General features: G+C 43.6%; 1 protein-coding gene across 4 annotated transcripts in view; it reads right to left on the bottom strand.

The window, feature by feature from the left end:
- Nucleotides 1–17,966, bottom strand: part of KANK1 (KN motif and ankyrin repeat domains 1) — a 133,756-nt gene that overhangs the window by 93,755 nt on the left and 22,035 nt on the right. For 3 of the 4 annotated variants that reach the window (XM_063319924.1, XM_063319922.1, XM_063319925.1), the window contains exon 2: nucleotides 5,768–5,901. The gene's annotated coding sequence lies outside the window, so the exon portion shown is untranslated. Of the gene's footprint in view, nucleotides 1–5,767; nucleotides 5,902–15,532; nucleotides 15,639–17,966 lie in introns of all 4 variants that reach the window. The other variant, XM_063319923.1, reaches the window with a different exon arrangement.

The following is a 17,966-nucleotide window of genomic DNA, read 5'->3' on the forward strand; positions in this document are numbered from 1 at the left end:
CATCATAAGTGTCAACAGGAAAAAAAAAAGCATGACAAATTTAAGACTGTTGAGATTTTTCATAAACTTTGAAGGAACACTGAAATTACAAAGCATGCCTAACTCACTGTAAAGCATTTTCTCTAAGCATGTGCCAAATCATGTATATTAAAGGAATATTTTTTTTTCTAAATCTGCTATGACAATTTATGCTCCATTTTCCATTTCTAAATATTTGTGGCAATTAAAATTCCTGTTTCCTGCACACACTCAAACTTGCTGTTTATACAGTCAAACTTACTGTTTGCTTAGCTGTCCCAGAAATGAAGGTTGTTTCTACTCTGTGGAAACATTTCCATTAGATTTAGTAGCACTGGAGAAAAAGCAAGCTTTCACCCCCACACAAATCAAAATTCAGGAGGAAATTCAGAGTTCAAAATGAAGAGATATTTTACTGCCAATAGGGGAAAAGAAGTCTTAACAAATCAGCCAGCTGTTGCACTAACAACATCAAATAAAGAAATTGTGGAGCTTATTCTGCCCTTTATCAATAATGCATGGCTGCGCACAGACAATTTATAGCTGTTTTCCATCACTGGGTATTGTGTAGTACTAAATTAAGTCTACAAAATTCAAGGACAGTCCACCCACACAGCTACTGTAAGCCAGCCAGGCCACTTTGAATAAACATTTTAAAGGCATAAAGTGAGTTTTATTAGCATTCTGGGCCATGGTTCCTAGTGGACAAAGCAGCTCCTTTGAAAGAGTAAAAGTACATTTAGCAGAAGGAGAGAAGAGTTACTCTCGTGTTGTACATGTAGAGAAATAGCAAAAAGGGAAAAACCCACCATATACATGCAACAGCTCAAACCCTGAGTATATTAAGATTAAATTAAAACATGAGGCAAGAGAGTTTGTTTTCTATACTAGAAATTAATCGTCAATCTCAAAATCCTGAGAGGTGCTGAACTGGTCAGGTGCTGACAGCAACAGAGCTAAAAAACAAAGATGATTTTGATGGGTTTTGTTTACACTTAGGTAGCTCCAAAGATTAATAGACTTATTTTTAATCCTTCACAAATCACAAATCAGAAAAGCACACATGAGGCTTTCATCAAAATAAAGAACTAGTTATCATACTGAAATCAACTCAGCAACATTTATGGCACCAGTAAACAAGTGAGAGGTGGGGTCCCTTCACAGGCCAAATTAACCAAGAGATGGTATACAACAAGTTGGTTGCTTTCGGTCAATCCCACCTCTTTCTACCACAGCAGCCCCAGCAACCTGAATGCCTAAAACACAAGAAAGCATCAAGGAACTTGGCATGCACCAACTGGCCACCAGCAGCCAAAGGATGCAGATGCCAGGTCTGTGCATCCAACAGTTTTACCCAGGCTCTGCTCTGGCCAACGGGCCACCTGGGTCCTCCACCTGGGTCCTCCACCTGGGTCCTCCACCTGGGTCCTCCACCTGGGTCCTCCACCTGGGTCCTCCACCTGGGTCCTCCCTAATTTGCTTTCAGGTGTGGAGTCAGGTCTGATCAGCCACAACATGGACGGCAGCACCACCAGGAGGTGGGTCTGGGTCACATTGCAGGCTTCTACTGCTGTTTCTTTTATAGCCACGCTTCCCAGCTTCCCTCTAAAAAAAATATTGGCAAGTATGAGGTTTGTGACAGACTTTTTATAACCAGAGCACTCCTCCAGGCAGAACCCTCCAGGTCTCTGGTAACTGGCATGACAAGATGACATCCCTGCCTGGAAAACCGATTTTCATACAGTGTGGGAAGGTGGAGAATGTAGCACAGCATGGCTGGGCAGGTTGGTGGCTTTGTGGTGTATTTAAGCACAACCACAACTAAGAGCAGGAAGGATGCAAGAGACAAGACTTAAGCCACATTTGTTTTAAGTTGGTCAAGTGGAAATATCTGGCCAAATAAAAAAAACATTACTTCATTTATGGTGCAGGTGTGAAGAAAAAAAAAAAGCCCACAATTCTGATCAGGGTATTTGGATTTGCAGACACTTTTAATTTTCCAGTTATGGTGTATACTACTGTATAGCAAAGTGTAACTTCACCTACAGTAGGCGTGCTCTCTCAAAAATCAGATCGCCTTTGCAGATGCACGTATCTTATGGAACTCTGAAGCCAACTAATCAGTGTTTAGACTCTGGTTTAAGTGCTCCAGGGAGCCCAGAAAATTCAGAAACTGAAAAGCCAGACTTGACTAAATCTTCTCACTACATGTCTGTACCAGGGCAACCAACCACCAGCCTTCGGTGAAGCTGCTTCACTCCTGTGAAAGCAGAATCTGTCTGCTCTGTCCTACAGGCAGAAACTATCTGAGATGAAGTTGTACTGAGATCTAGTCATGATTTTTTATAAAATCTTTTTTAAGTTAAGATAAGCAGAAGCCCAAAAAAACTATAGCTTAAGACTTAGCTAAGGAAAGCAACCGCTGGGTACTTGTATTTTAACCTGGTAGAAGTGCAAGGTTTTCTTCAGAGGGTTGGCTGGAGTTTTTTCCATTTATTAGGTTGAGTTTCTGCTGTGAAAAGTGAAACTGCTGTTTTGAAGTCTGATGAGATCGTAGTAAAACCCTTGGCTAGATCAAGGTTACAGGACACAGCTTCGAGAAAGCCACTGAAGCAACCTTGGCTTTATAAATGGAAATTAATAAGCTCATTGCTCATCTCACATTGCCAAAGTCTGTGATCCAATTAGAAGCACACTGCTTTAATGACCTGCACAGGGATCACATTCAGTGAAGTTCAGAGATCTTGGGCCCTCTCCATGGAGTGTGCTGCCTCAGAGGGATGCTGGCTTCTAACTCACAGGCAAAATGCACTGAGGTGGTCACATCAGTATTTCGAAGTAGCATTTATCTGTACAAATGCAAAATGCCTGTAGCACAGTGAAATGTTACTGTGTTACACGCAATCATGGGCAGACGTGATCTTCAAATGCTGTATTTTATGAAGAGAAATTGAGCCCACTTCTCGAAAGACTTGCTACATGAGTACCCCCTAGTGTACTGACATTTAATTTGTAGTACCTCTCTACAGCGATGGCTATTGTAATTAATGCCTGTACTTTCCTGTCCTCGGTAACACCGAATTACAGCCCAGCGCTACTCAAATGTACAGCGTGACCGTTTGCTATGCCAGCCGGTGTAAGGATATGCAAAGAAGATTTATATGTATATAACATGAGGTGTACTTAAATTCAGAGCATCTGAGAAGCCCATCTCTTCATCGTGCTCCTATCCGTAGCCACAGCTTTGTGTCGAGAGCTGGCAGAGGAGCTGCCTTTACTGTCCATTTCTTAGTACATGGTGCTCCCGTACTCTCTGAGGAGCCACCAGGCAGTCAGCAATCATTGCTACTTTGGCTCCCCGACAGCAGATACAAGTCTGCCCTGGGTTTTCCAGCCTTTCTGCAATCATCCTCTTCCTCTCTGCCTGCATGTGTTTCCTTACAGCCTCCTCCCCTCTTCTCTCACCCTGTACCTTGCACGGCCACCCGTGCACCCTGCCAGTCATCCAGGCTGTGACTACACTAATTATAGAGTCATAGAGTTGCCTAGGTTGAAAGGGACCTTTCAGATCATCGAGTCCAACCATCGACCTAACACTGACAAAAACCATCGCTAAACCATATAGCTAAGCACCACCTCCACCCATCTTTTAAATACCTCCAGGGATGACGATTCCACCACTTCCCTGGGCAGCCTGTTCCAATGTTTGACAACCCTTTCAGTGTAAGAAATGTTTCTAATATCTAATCTAAAACTCCCTTGGTGCAACTTGAGGCCGTTTCCTCTTGTCCTTGACCGACACCTGCTGCAGAGCACGGGGCAGCCAGGTCTAGGGACCTGCGAGGGCAACCTGAGAGTCCCTCTATGCACATATCCACATCTCCTTCACTTAGAAGCCCATGCTTGGCTGAGGGCGCACACTTCTACAGCCAGGACATGGCTGTGGCATCCAGCCACACAGGAACTGGGACAAGCCTAGTCACAGTGATAATAAGTTTCCTTATTTAGCGTTTTCTAAGCATTTCTCTTCCCTGCCAGCTACAGCCCTGCCTCAAGGCCCAGAAGCAGTCGTGGCTGCTTTCCCCCAACTCCTGTTCAAAGCACTCCATTGACACCAGAAGAGACAAAAATTCACCTACAAATCTTTTCCCCCGTGAAAAGAAGGAGCTACAGAAAAGCAAAAGCCCTGGTACGCCCAAGTGAAGAACAGCATCTTGCGAGGAGGGACCGGCACCGCTCTGTGAGCAAGAGCCCACGGCTGATTCGAAATGTGCTGGCGCGAGGTGCGCCGAGGAGGCGCAGGCAGGCCTCCCCGTCATGTGCAGCTTAACACAGGTGCATCATTGCAGCACCCTCTGCCCCGTCTCTGAACCGAGTTTTGTGCAAGAGAGCCAAAGGGAGAGTCAGTGGAGTCAGGGTACACGCACGTACACACACACACACCCCCCACCTAAACAGCAATTTTGGAGAGTAATGAAGAAAGGCAGGTGATCTGCTCTCCCACGCTTACTGAGTTTTGCGGTTCGGGAAAAACAGCTGGTGCCCCATCATCTTTGGGATGACTACACTCAGTAGCCCTCTACCTGTCCCAACAGCTGTCAGCAATTCAAGGCCACATCTGTAAGCACAAGATTTACTCCACACTCAAAAGCTGAACAAGCTGCTTGGTTTCACTCTGATTAAAGCAGTGAAAGCCGCACGGGACAAGAGTTCATCTGCAGTGAGTTCTCCTAAACAGTGAAAATGGCCAAGAGACTAAACCTTTGCGCTTCAAGAGGTGAGTTCAGTTTTAGGTGTGCCTGATCTCTCATCTGAACCAGCAGCACATTGCAGTGCACATAACAAGGTGGGCAGTGACAGACCCCAAAAGGAAATAAAAACAAAAGCCAGCTGCCACTTCCAACAGCAGCTGTCAAACCTGAGGGAATCTATGAGTCAGTAGTGAAGAGAGCCTTTACACAGGGATTACCCATCTGGATTTATTTTATTACAGGTTTAATTCGGGTGCTCCCTTTGGTATTGCCCTTAACCTGGTTTGTATCTTTGCACAGCAACATTGCTATGTAGCCTTGTCCTGCTGGCGTGCTTACACCCGGTCCCTGGTGACCGAAATGACTCTGCAGCAAGAGAAGACGGCGCTGTGTGCCGGGTATTGCACAACTGTACTCCCCGCACCAGGTCTACTCTGTGGCCGGTCTGCTGTGCTGCTGAGAAAAAGCAGCAGCAGCACCATAGTGCCACAGACAATCCAGCTAAGAATCCAAAAGATGGGTACAAAATATGGGTAATTAATTAATGAAACATGGCAGCAGCAGCTCTACTCAAAGCAGAATGGTCACTTTTCTAGATACAGTTGCATTTAGCTTCTTAGCCATATTTTTCCTGGTGAAGAATTTGTCTCAGCCTGCCTGACATCCTGTGGGGACTGAAAACTAAATCCTTCTACTACTAAAACATTATTAATACATAGATCAAGGAGTAAAGCATTTTAATGGAAAGGTACACAAGTACTTAAGAGTGTAGACTTGGTAGTTTAGGAAAAGAAACCAAGTCAGTTCTTCATTGCATCAATTTTTACCTTACTGAAGTCAGTGAATTTACTCATAACTAAAAAGTACTGATAATTGGGTCCAGCCTAAGACTCTGTGTTTGTATGGTTTATTACAGAGCAAGAGGCGGGGCTGGGACAGTCTGTGGGACCATGTCTATTCTCTTCCCTCTGCCGCCAGCAAAAGAAGTCATATCTTACCTTAAAAGATTTCAACAGAAGTTCCAAACCTCTCCTTTCCTTTAGGCCGTTATAAACATCAGAAATAATGCAGAAGATTCAGCTAGTTCAATGCTTCAGCATTTGACAGCACATTCAGAAACCTGAGAGTCATCCTACAAGAAAAGAAATGAAGAGCACCAATTAGTCCTCGTACATGTTGGGCAACATAACACATGCTTAGAACCGCTGATGCCTGGTAGACCCACGCTGCTAAACAATAATGAAATTACCAGTAACAAGTATGAAGTCATTTTTTGCTTCCAAGGTGAAATGCACAAGCAAAATTTTGGTTACAGCACCCTGGAAAGAAAGCATGCATCTTGCAACAGCTGCGTCACCCTGCACTGTCTTCCCAATTTCAGTCCTCTTTGTTTATGCACAGAAACAAAGCTCCAGGCATGTCAGGATACACCAGCCGCACCAGTTGCTGAAATACAACAGGAGAAGTAATGTGGTACTAGTTTGAACTGGGAAATGCAGCAGAAGCCCATGTGAGCTAAGCAGTAGCTCTGTATAAGCCAGGATGTTGGTGTACATGAAAGACACATGGAAGTACTTTATAGATTGCAGTAAAAGGGGAGACATCTACAGACTACTTTGTCTCATTTCCCCAAACAGGCTTTTTAAAAAGTTCTCATCTTCCAAGGACTCACACATACTCTCACCCCTTACTGAGTAAGCTGAGTTCATGCCTGCACCCCTACAGCCCATAAGACAGCTCCTTTCCTCCACAGCAATTCAGCAAAGATGTTGTGTCACTGAGGTTTAGACACTCGTTTTTCAATTCCAACGCACTTGGCACGTTTGATCCCCCCCCCAACAGGGCAAACTTCCCACAAGCACAGGCTCACACATAGAAAAAGCATACCGATGATCCTTGCACCCGGACAGGCTGCCTCACCGCCACACACGCACGGGCACCAGCCAAGTCACCTCCACCCTGAGGCTGTGCCGGTGCTGAATGGTCGCACAACAACCCTGCTACAACGTTTGACAGCTATGGAGGGATGGGACGGCAGAACAGTTTATCTAAATCTAGTGTGGTTACTCAAGAGAATTTTGAAGATTATTTTCAGGGAAAAGACATTTCTTATCATCCAGGTTTTAATTAAATACTTCCCCTAAAGTTTTGGTATGAACATGCAAGGCGATCATTGTCCCAGTTTGTAGAACTACAGAGATGTGGGCTTAATGGAGTATGAGGGAATCATACCAGGTAAGAATTAAAGAGTTTTTATTATAAATTAATAAACAAACTAGCAGTGATCACATGTCACAGACCAGTGTCCCTGAATGCATGTAGGGGTTTGCGGTTTTTTTTGGGTGTGTATGGTTGGACTCGATGATATCAAAGGTCCTTTCCAACCATGAAGATTCTATGATTCTATATATATATATGCTTTTTTTTCTCCTAACCCTATAATGTTCACAAATCCCTACAACAGCCTCCTAAGGGTTAAATGTCATCATAAACTACAGTAACAAGTAGCTTTTGAAGCGAAACTACAAGGGTCTGTCTGTGAGAGGAGATTAAGTGGGAGCCCTTAGACTCTGGAAAGATAAACCATAAATGCAACATCTGTTCCAAAAGGAGAAATCCAAAAGCCCCAAGCTTAGGTGAGCTTTAAAAACTATTCAGTGCTCTTAAGTTACCCCAAGGAAGTGGGAGTCAATTTCTTCTCTCTAACACTACCCCAGTATGTTTAGTTTTACTTTCAGCTATTTATGTAAGATCAGAACGTGTTTACACTGCATGTTAGCTATTCATGATACCCTAAAAATGCTTTTCTTACATTTCGATGGGAGTGCATTCCATTGTAGTAGATTACAAGTATCTACATTTACATAGTATTAAAAACTGTAATGTATTAGGAAACTTGAGATGATAGAAAACAAATTATATCCTTGGAGCTATATATTCACAGATAATAGGATGTACCACAATAATTGTATTTCTGTATAACTTCCTATTCTACACATCTGTATAAAGTGTTACAACAGTTCCCTGTAAAAATTCTGAATATTGCACAACTTCAGCCTTCGTCTTCAAGATGTTCCATTGATAGTTACACTTCCTGCGTGTTCAAGGACACAAAAAACCCTGACTTTCAAACTCCTACTACCATACCCATCACGTCGTGGACCCATGACATGGGGTTAAGATTGTTCAGGTATTTCTCATGGATGAATTCTGCTCCAACAGATTTCACCTTTGCACATTGACCCACAACTAGCCTAAACTCTGCACCAGGTACTCTCTGTAATTCATCTGAAGAGAGTGTTTATGCCCACACCTGATCCAGATCAGTACACCAATCAGTGCACAGTAACTGCAACACCAAAGGCCAAGACTAGGACATGGCTTGAGCTCCAAGATGAACTAGTGACAACTTTGTCGGAGTTGCTCCTCTTTGTCAGAGGACCGAACAAAAGTCAGAAATCCTTTGGGAACCAAGATTTATCACATACCCTACTGTTTTCCACACCAGATGGAAAGAATGCTTCAGTTTTGCTTTGTACCCCAAACACATCACAGCATACATGCATACACAATCATCTGACTCCTACACATCCAAAACCAACCAAAACAAAAAACATTACACTGCACAGCCTTTTTTCCCTTAAGGAGAGAACAAACCACACCTAACAGGTATTAGGAAGAACACTAAACACTAGAAAACATTTTGATACAATGGGGATTTAAAAAAATATATATGTAAAACCGTAAGCAAAATTTGAATCTGTACAAAATGGATTTATGTATCTCATATCAAGAAGTAATTGTTCTCCTAAACTGCCTCACAAATGGCAATCTAAATTAATTCCCAGGCAGAAAACAGACTCAGTGATTAGCATAACTCAGTGCTAAGTAGAAGCAAAGAAAAGCAGAAATGAAAACAAACATGGTAAAACAGTTAAGCAGTGATACTGGATATACAAAGGGAACACATTTGCTGATAAAGTTGTCATTTCTACAGAAAGCTTTAACCTTGATAACATTTTACATTTAAACAAAGCTTGCTATGCAACAGATACTTCTTAAATTCCCAAAGACATAGTTTCACCAATTTTTCACAGAAAGTCTACGTACTTCACAGCATACCTTTGCTTGACAAGTTCTCCACAGGCAGGTAGGACACGTATTCCATCTTCTCTCCTTTTCCATTTTAATATCGTTCAACACCTCCTCCCACATACCCCTCCAACACACACACCTCCCTCCAGCACACAGCAGCCAGATTCACTTCTCTAAAGAGGAATTTATGCTGGTCTGAAAAAACACCAGCCCCCTCATCCACGAGGACATGCCTGGATAACTTATTGAGATATGACTCAGATGTTGTGTCAAACACTTCAAAGTCAGTTAAAGATGCCCTGCATAGCACCAGAAGGGTAGTTACGTTCTTGCTGGGAAGAAGACATTATTTTAAAAGAAATTTGAAGGTAACATTTCCAGTGGTAAACACTATTTCCTTGTGAATACATGATAAATTCTTGGACAGAAAGCCTTTAAGTAGTCAAAAGCAATATTCAATCTGGGTAGACTTCACTGCCATAAGTTCTCATAATTGCTAAAGGAAATAGCTAAGGCTATGTCTGCATGGCACAAAGCACCATGCTAATTAACCCTGCAGAGACACTAATTAATCTGGGCAGGGCGCCACAGTAACAAGACTACTCTGCTGCCTTGGGAATCTCCCCATGCCCATGTATCGTGCCATTTGGTCACCACCACCACCCACCCACCCCTCAAGCATTCCCTTTCACATGAAAGAAGTGTCGTACACCAAAGACAAACCCCCCCATGGAGGCGTGGTTCCTCTCAGAAGCTGTCATACAGCCCTTTTTTATTCAAGCCTGTGACCTACAGCAGACAATACCGAGCTGTCGCACTAATTCTTAACAAACAGAAAAATAATCAAATGTTATTACAGAGGATCCTTGGCTGCCAGGAGGAAGAATGTGAGAGGGTGTTTCTATGGAAAGTCTCCTTTGCCACAGCAGAGAAGGTCCAGGACAGCACTCAGAGGAGCTATGTGTAATGATAATGGTGATTGCCTGCCAATCACCTGCAGCAGTTCACCCCACGATGTCTTAATTTCTACGCTGGCCTCAAAACAGAGCAAGGAGAGACCCTGTAGTACTAGTGTAAATGTCTGCGAGTTAGTAGGGTCTAAATAGCAGATCATGATGTGGTTGTTAGCACAATTAAAAAAAAAGTTCAACTGTTACCAAAGCAACTCTCCTTTCAAAATTCTGGTGATAAAACAAGTCTTGGGCTAAAGCCAGAACACCTTATCTGCTGTACCTGATGCCACCTCTTGGTACAGAGACCAGGTCTTCACGTACTGCAAATGGACTTTGAGCTTCTTGTGGCTTGTTAAAACACAAGCCGTAAGGAATAATGTACTCAGCAGTAGCTTGAAGTGCCTGTGCAAATAGGAACTAATTTCTGAACAGCAAGAAAACAAGAGGGAAGGGAAACATCTGACATACAACACAACCTGCAGCAGAACATAGCCTTGGAGGCTGCCCAGCAACACAGCATGGAAAGACACGGAAGGGTCATTCACTGTGGCACAAACAAGCCGAAGTCAGGGAAAAGCATTTTACTGCCAAGCAGAACGGACAACTTCAGAGTCCGAACAGCCTCTGTCCAGTCCCCTCTTCCTCCTCCTCACCAATCCACATGTAAAAATGAGGCATTTCCAAGAGAAACCTGTTCATAGGGCCCCTCTCAAGAAACACAGACCTTCTGCAAAGCACAGCCCTATGAATTTATGCATGAGTTACTTTAGCGAGGGGACTCACATTGCTGGTAAGTGGAATACACCAGCTCAGCTAGAACCTGGCGGGCAAGGCTGGCTTCTCACGTTTCAGTCCCTTTGCACAGGCAGAGGAAGGGCAGCTTCACCTTGGTCCAAGGTTTGCACTACAGCGGTCAGAAACCGGTGACTGGTTTCAACAAGTAGGCTGTTTCTTGTGGCAAAAGCACAGGGACAACTGTTAGTCCAGCATAAAAGTGCACTGCATTGAGACAGGGGGAAACCACATCACATAAGCATCATCAAAAACCTCCTTGAGCCTTTCGTGCTCTCAGAGTGAAGAAGTACTCAAATAAGTCATCACGGATGACTACAAATCCTACACCGCCAAAAAAGCATAACCATTGATTTACACAAAATTAATTTGCATTGGATAAGTAGATGTTAAAAGAGGTAATTCTCACACTTAGACCCAAAATATGTCAGTTCATGAAAAATGGAAAGGTGTCATAACAGACATTTGCTAACCAATCCCTTCTAAAAACACTAAGACTTTCTTACAGACACCTGGTACACATTTAAGTTTGAGACTGAATAATAAAAAGCTGTCCGCTTCAAAAGTTTTTTTGGTTTTGTTTTCTTTTTACCCAAAGGCTGAGTGTGAGTTGTACACCGTAAAAGTGACAATTTAGGGAAACATTTCAGTCTCCTGCCAACAAAAGCTGGTCAAGATTGTGACAAAACGGTAAACACCAGCAAGCCATACAAACAGATGTGCTGAATCTTAATAACTTTAGCTGTCAAGTCAGGTGAGACTGACTCATGCACTGTACCCGCAGAGGCCAGACACATGTCCTGCTCCCTCCTCCAGTACCTTCCCTGTACAAACTGTGAAGTTCACCATAGGCTTTCTGAAGCTATCTTTGCTTGGTAGGACAAACACTGCTGTGACACAGCCACCACCACAATGGAGATCTTCAGGTGACAGACAACAATCTGAGCTTTAACCAGAAATGGGCAAATAAAAATCATAGAATCATTTACATTGGAAAAGACCCTTGGGATCATCGAGTCCAACCATCAACCCCACTCTACAAAGTTCTCCCTTACACCATATCCCGCAACACCACATCTAAACGAGTCTTAAACACGTTCAGGGATGGTGACTCCACCACCTCCCTGGGCAGCCTATTCCAGTGTCTGACCACTCTTTCTGTGAAGAATTTTTTCCTAATGTCCAGCCTAAACCTCCCCTGCTGCAGCTTGAACCCACTCCCTCTTGTTCTATCGCTAATTACCTGTGAGAAGAGACCGGCACCAGCCTCTCTACAATGGCCTTTCCAGTAGTTGTAGAGGGTGATGAGGTCTCCCCTTGGCCTCCTCTTCCTCAAACTAAACAGTCCCAGCTCCTTCAATCGCCCCTCATAAGATTTATTCTGCAGGCCCTTCACCAGCTTCGTTGCCATTCTCTGCACTCGCTCCAGCACCTCAATCTCTCTCTCATATTGAGGTGCCCAGAATGGACACAATACTCAAGGTGTGGCCTCACCAGTGCTGAGTACAGGGGGACGATCACCTCCCTCCTTCTGCTGGTCACACTATTTCTAATACAAGCCAGGATGCCATTGGCCCTCTTGGCCACCTGGGCACACTGCTGGCTCATGTTCAGCCGCTTGTCAATTAGAACCCCCAGGTCCTTTTCTGCCAGGCAGCTCTCAGCACAAATACCCACTCTTAACAACTGAAGCTGCTGCCATAGGTGGAGCTTCACTGACAGTGCTAGAGCCCACCCAGTGCTTTCTTTTATCCCATCTGCAGGGAAATCCCTGCTCGTGGACTTCATCCCCCATACATGGGGACTCATGTCCAGAGAGTAGGAGGAGGTAAAGTCATTAGCACACACAAGTTTTGTTTGTGGACAGTTTTTTTTTTTTCCTTCCTTTTTCACATGTTCCCTTTTGCAGGCAGATCTAATTCCTTATGCTCTGTCTACAAGACTAAGCTACCAACACTCAGCCCTGATTTAAAAACATAATGTAATTCCTAGGGCCCTAAAGAAGGATGGGCTTTACAAGGCCAGTTTAGTTGAGATATGTGATGTTAGGCAAGCAATTGAGGGAGAAGGGGGTGTCACAACTGAAGCACTGGTGTGAAGTTACCTAAAAGTGGTTCAAGAAAGAAGGAAAACTGGGAATACCCTCAGCTACAGATCACCTTCATTTTTCTCAATACACCAGTTATATTCTGTTCCCTTATCCAGTTGTATCCTTTGCTTGTTCACATCACCATATCAGAAGCACCTCTGACAAGCAACACCACTCATGATAAAATTGTGCGTTCTTCCTTAAAGAGAGTAGAGATTAGGAAAGGGCATGAAGGTCATTCTTTTGTCTTTCAGTGAAAAGGAACGGGGAAGGTGGAGAACGAAACTGAAAGGGACCATAAAACACAGTCTTGCTTGGCTGGCGCCTAGGTCAGATGGCCTCTCACCTGCCTGTGGGACACAGGCACGGGGACACAGGCTGCTCCTGGGGAGAGACACCTCCTTACTCCTCTGGTTCCACCCGAGCTGGGCAAGCAGAAGAAAGGAGGGGAAGGGGCCTGTCAGCTGTTAAAAGGCAGAAGACACTTTACTAAGTAATCTTACCCTTTAAAATGAAGTTAAAGATACAGACCTGACTGCCATTATCTCCATAAAGAGCAGCTCAGAAACACTAGTAACCTTGACGAACCCCCAGAATTCTTAATTGCTAGATTTCAAGTGACAAAAGCAAACCTCTGTAAAAACTCTGCTCTTTCTTCATGCGATTTCACCACACTTACAGAAAAAGAAAACATTCCCAAGCTGTCAAGCATCACTGTATACCTTCATGAGTGTAACATTGCTATAGCTAACAACAACGAAACAGGCAGTTGATCTGTTCTAGAACCACGCTAAGAGCTTGCACCTTAGGAAATCCATATCCCTCACACATTCATCGCTGTATCTAGGCCTGGATGCCGAAGCTCCCCTTACTTTGGGACATGCCACATCCCAAGACCTCGAGTTGGCAGGAAAAAAGACAAGAGGGCTCACGTCCTCCTCTGGCACCAAGGCAAACTTTGGACCAGGTCACTTGGCTTTGCAGCTCGGGCTTTCTATATGTGTGCTGCCTAGCTGCCTTTGGGATTTTCAAACCGATCCTACTGTCATCTCCCCAGTGATATTCCAAAGTTTATATTCCTAAGGGATGGGACTTTTGGAAGGGCTGTGGTAGACCAACCTCCAAAATAGAGCACTGTTTGAGAATAACCCTCAACGCCCACCACACACACTCCTGTAATAGGTCTGAGAAATTTTCAGTACTGACCCAAGATGAGAATAAGCCTCTGTCCCGTTTTCAGCCTAAAGCTTTGAAAATGCAATGAACTGATGAACCCCAAGCTGCACAGTGCTATTGGGTGGTATGCTCCTCGATACAGCAGGCTACAACATGAGGGATCCTCAGAAGTGTAAACATAGTCATGTATCACCGGGGGCCACTGTCATGGCAGTGCTGTTCCCCTTCCCCTTGTTCAAATGGGAAAAAAAAAAGAAAAAAGAAGTGTGATAGCTGTCTCATCAGATGTTCTGAATCAATGACTTGAACAAGAAAAGCTAAACAAGTCATTCTGAATTTACCTCCTGTGAATAAAACTAATTCAGAATAAGCACTGTATGCCCTTACACCTTCAAGAACATGATGTTCTAGACATGGTGATTCACTTTGTATGAAGGGCAGCAGACAAAGAACAAGCATTTCCAGGGACTCAGTGACTGGGAAAATTAAGCAAACAAGCATGCGGCCTTCAACAGAAAGGACAGATTATTCTCCAGAGTCCCATGACTAGCTCTTAGGAGAACAGCTTTCCCCAATTTAATTTCATTTCCCCATTTCATTTCGAGTAGTAACTTGAAGACATCTGTCTGTGTCCCTCAGAAACAAAGCAGGGGAGTAGCTGGTCCTAGCGTAAGCAAGGAAGACTAGCGAGGGGAACGCAAGCATGAGGCATGCGGTGCTGGTTAGGCTGTTCTTCTCTGTTGAAATTTTTATCATGGCCAGCATATTGAGCAGTGGCAGAGATTAGAAACTCCACAAAAGAAGGCACACACAGATGGGAATATTCCTGTCCCTTCAGCCAAAATATAAGTAGGGAGAACTGTCATTACAATAACAGTAGTCTATATATAAATATAGATATCCACAAATGCAGGAAAAAAAATATATATATACACACACAAAATCCTGGATTTTTGGGCTCCAGCTCACAGACATTAAGGTTGTAATCTAACAACTTGATCTCTCAAACTATATGGGGGGAAAACACACATGTGAACTCTGATTTTCAACATATGTTTCCCTTGAACAACCAAAAGGATAATAGAAAACTGCAAAAATTCCCCTCTGCCCACACCGTCCATAAAACACAAAGGTCACAGAGCAAAGCCTCAGACCTCAGCCGATTCCGCTTGAAAAGTCGCAGGCTCCCCTTTGCAGGCAGGGGAAGGAGAGGATGAGGTAGAAAAGCAGATAGAAAAGCCAGGGCAAGCTTTGCAACACTGCTTTATCACGTCAGCGTGAAGGCCCATCGTGCTAGCAGCGACTTGGGGTCACCGCGGCTGAAAAAAAATCACCAACTTAAATCATTGTCCCATCACAGCTTCTGCCCAGCAGGTTTCTGGTTTGCGTGGGGCTGCCCGGGTTGTTGCTGCAGTTTGCAAACAGTTTGTCCATCAGAAAGAGATATCACGGAGAGATTTCACACACACACACGCGCTCTCTGAAATAATTCCCCGACATTAAATACCTCCATTCAAAAACAAATCACCACTTCAAGCCACAAGTACTCTCTTATTTAGATATATTTTAAATAGTCCATTAGATTGTAACACAGAAATCGACTCAAACCAGATCAGATTTCCCTATTTCATGAAAGAAAAAAAAAAGGCTAAACTTACAGGGCTGTTAGTCCACCGTTTCCCTCTAGCACACCGTACATCATTGAACTGCAATGCCTGAAACAGTAACTTGACCTCTCTGGGAAGGTGGGCGGTATTATACAAGCTGAAACATTAGAAACATGCATAATTACGCTGGGTATTTTGCCGCACATTCTTTCATCCGTGAACAAATATGAATGGAAAAGTCACACTGACACTCCAGGCTTAGATTATGTCCAAACCATCAATTAAGAAGATTTTTCCTGAGGCCCTGAGAGAATAAAATTTTTTAGGGCAGGAGAAATTTCCTTCAGACTTAAGCTGTGCATATGTTACAAAGACACAATGATAGCGCTGCCAGCTGAAAGCCAAAACAAGAAGTGGCCTACACCAGGGATCTTCAGCTTTCTTGCCCACTGATGACAACTTAGTCACTTTGTTCTCCTCCAGCCCCATGCACCCATTGATGCAGCACTGCCAAGGACGCCTGCCAAGGCACCAGCCGCATCCCAACACTAATCATCCACCCATTCCTCTTACACACCTGTGCAGTGCCTGCCCGCTCCTCAGCACAACTATGCACCTTGGTCAGACCAAGGACCTTTATCAGAAGCAGTCCATCCATAGGGCTGGTTGGGATGAAAACACTGCTGGAAGGACAAATGGGGCAGGTGAATAAAGAGAAGGCACCATGGTTGCTCCTGGCTGCACAGCTCGCGTCACAACTACTTATGCTTATGGCAATATCCCCTTCACACCAGGCATACAGAGTGCCCTCTGTATGTAGCCTTCTCCTCCCTTCAAGGAAAGCAGTATTCATCTCTTGAGGTTTGGGTGGCAGAACCAGAAGACAATGAAATACTGCAAGCCAACATTCACAGCTGGAGCCTAGTGAGATACACAACACTTTCAGAACTTTTAAGGCTAGAAGACAACGCAAAGTGTATTTTGTTCTTAACAGGGAAAAAAATGCAGTTCCCAAAGACAGAAGAACTGTGTACACATGTCTAACTACAGTCTGCTCCTGTTACATTAAGTTCTCCTATTCCTGAATCTCAAGAGCTAGCCACGCTCCTGACCAAGCGAGATGCAGCACATCTATAGCTGCTGTGATCCTCGTCGGTCTTCAACTTACCTTGATATCAACATCCACATGCTGCTGTTCTGGGCAACTAACTTGCCCAACCCCTTTCCACAATGAAACACTTCCTGCAATCTTGATTCAGCCCATATAATTCCTGGTGTTCACCGCAAACAGATGTGGAATCCACAGTATTTATTTCAGCTAATTCCCCATGCACTAGGGACAATGCATGCATCTGGAACACTGTTCCAGCAAAGAGACATGAATTATTCTAGAGTAATTCTGTTTTTTACTTCAAGCAATCCAGCTCTCCCTCTGTCTCTTCCCCTTCATTATATACTTCCAAAACCTTTGAAGGTTGTAGCAATGCACATAGTGAAGTACCTCTTGATATATGCAAGTCAGATTCTGCAGTTTCCAGGATCTGCATTTCCCCTTTATGCAGAATAACCATATATGTCAGGGAACATGAACTGTCACAATGACCACACAGAAAGAAAATAAAAACTTAATGAGCAAAGTTTTTCCATGTGTATCTGAAATCTCAAGACATGAGAATTGGTCAGTGTAAAGTTATTAAGGCAATATAAGCAGAACTTACTGGAGATTTCTTTTGTTAGTTTTAAGCCTGCTTTTGCAAGTAGTTGTTTATTCAGAGGTTAAACCCTGCATACTATCTTACAGACTTCTGAAAACTGCAGGCAGCTTTGTTTTGAATTTTCTCTTCCATATAACCTAAAAAAAAATCAATTAAAAGATGACAGAGCAACCCCTTTAGGCCTTACTTAAAGTATCCATTCAAAACGTCTGATCTACATGACGAAAATACCTTAAGTCAAACAAAAGTGGTTTGTGGCCAAAAGAAAGGTAAATTGAGGTGCATTTCAGCACAGAAACTGATACAGAGCAACGATCTGAGTTTGCATCAAATCCTGGTTGGAATAATTTAATTGCCGCTATGTAAGGGCGGGAATTTCTCAGGTCTTTTCCAGTATTTGCTTTTTCAGTAAATACAAGAAGGGAAAAGTCAACATTATAGTTTAAAGATTCCAATTTAGAAGTGGTTTGATTACAACCTTCCCCAAGTCGTTCTCCTGGGAAAGAGCTGCTACAGCACAGAGCTAATTAGGGCTTGTCAGTTAAGCTCCTTCTCCTGCTTTGTTCAGAAAACCTAGACAAATGGCTTATCCACTGACAGACCTGGGGGCCTTTCACAAATATTTTGTATTCCACTGCAAGCTTAGGCACATTACATAAACATCTGGAGCACCCGCTAAAAATGTGAACACCTCCCCCTCTGCCCTGCAGTGAGTGTCTTCATGACACTGTTTCATCAGCAGTGACAGAAAGAAAACTATATTGTGGAGG

This window comes from Chroicocephalus ridibundus, chromosome Z (assembly GCF_963924245.1).
Source record: "Chroicocephalus ridibundus chromosome Z, bChrRid1.1, whole genome shotgun sequence".
NCBI lineage: Eukaryota > Metazoa > Chordata > Aves > Charadriiformes > Laridae > Chroicocephalus > Chroicocephalus ridibundus.